This window comes from Triticum aestivum, chromosome 5D (assembly GCF_018294505.1).
Source record: "Triticum aestivum cultivar Chinese Spring chromosome 5D, IWGSC CS RefSeq v2.1, whole genome shotgun sequence".
NCBI lineage: Eukaryota > Viridiplantae > Streptophyta > Magnoliopsida > Poales > Poaceae > Triticum > Triticum aestivum.
Window position 1 is genome coordinate 71,368,900 of NC_057808.1, and position 1,545 is coordinate 71,370,444.

Below are 1,545 nucleotides of genomic sequence, written 5' to 3' on the forward strand. Positions count from 1 at the left end.
TATATATTAACCCCGTTATATTATTTTTGACATTTGCGATATGTTTTAGCTCGCTGCTCATTGGTCACGCGTCTAGAGGCGGCTTTGTGGCGCGAGGAGCGCGTTCTGAAAGGGGTAAAAAATACGTGTTGCTGGGGTATAGAGGGAGGGGTGAAACCGCGGTAAACTCGTCTCCGTGTTTGAGGGGGGGGGGTAAGTAGTATATATAGGGCATTATCCATTATTAGGCAACGGTTGTAATGGTAGTAAGAATGACAATCATCTTTGCAGTGGACCTGGGAGTGGCAAGCATAAGGGACGAAGGCGGGGGTAACATGTTGGATGCGATCATACCAGCACTAAAGCACCGGATCCCAGCTTGGGCGAGGGTAGTACTAGGATGGGTGACCTCCTGGGAAGTCCTCGTGTTGCATTCCCTTTTTAATTATTTTTGGCGCCTCATGACAAACATGTCACATGTGCGCGATATATATTAACCCCGTTATATTATTTTTGACATTTGCGATATGTTTTAGCTCGCTGCTCATTGGTCACGCGTCTAGAGGTGGCTTTGTGGCGCGAGGAGCGCGTTCTGAAAGGGGTAAAAAAATACGTGTTGCTGTGGTATAGAGGGAGGGGTGGAAACCGTGGTAAACTCGTCTCCGTGTTTGAGGGGGGGGGGAGTAAGTAGTATATATAGGGCATTATCCATTATTAGGCAACGGTTGTAATGGTAGTAAGAATGACAATCATCTTTGGAGTGGACCTGGGAGTCGCAAGCATAAGGCACGAAGGCGGGGGTAACATGTTGGATGCGATCATACCAGCACTAAAGCATCGGATCCCATCAGAACTCCAAAGTTAAGCGTGCTTGGGCGAGACTAGTACTAGGATCGGTGACCTCCTGGGAAGTCCTGGTGTTGCATTCCCTTTTTAATTATTTTTTGCGCCTCATGACAAACATATCACATGTGCGCGATATATATTAAACCCGTTATATTATTATTGACATTTGCGATATGTTTTAGCGCGCTGCTCATTGGTCACGCGTCTAGAGGCGGCTTTGTGGCGCGAGGAGCGCGTTCTGAAAGGGGTAAAAAAATACGTGTTGCTGCGGTATAGAGGGAGGGGTGGAAACCGTGGTAAACTCGTCTCCGTGTTTGAGGGGGGGGAGTAAGTAGTATATATAGGGCATTATCCATTATTAGGCAACGGTTGTAATGGTAGTAAGAATGACAATCATCTTTGCAGTGGACCTGGGAGTGGCAAGCATAAGGGACGAAGGCGGGGGTAACATGTTGGATGCGATCATACCAGCACTAAAGCATCGGATCCCATCAGAACTTCGACGTTAAGCGTGCTTGGGCGAGAGTAGTACTTGGATGGGTGACCTCCTGGGACTTCCTCGTGCTGCATTCCCTTTTTAATTATTTTTTGCGCCTCATGACAAACATATCACATGTGCGCGATATATATTAACCCCGTTATTTTATTTTTGACATTTGCGATATGTTTTAGCTCGCTGCTCATTGGTCACGCGTCTAGAGGCGGCTTTGTGGCGCGACG

General features: G+C 47.3%; 2 non-coding genes across 2 annotated transcripts; both read left to right on the forward strand.

Moving 5' to 3' along the window:
* The first annotated feature begins 789 nt into the window (after positions 1-789).
* On the forward strand, positions 790-908 carry LOC123126746 (5S ribosomal RNA). The gene has a single exon (XR_006461971.1). It is a non-coding gene; the product is annotated as a 5S ribosomal RNA (ribosomal RNA).
* A 371-nt stretch (positions 909-1,279) lies between these two features.
* LOC123126745 (5S ribosomal RNA) lies at positions 1,280-1,398 on the forward strand. The gene has a single exon (XR_006461969.1). It is a non-coding gene; the product is annotated as a 5S ribosomal RNA (ribosomal RNA).
* Positions 1,399-1,545: the final 147 nt, after the last annotated feature.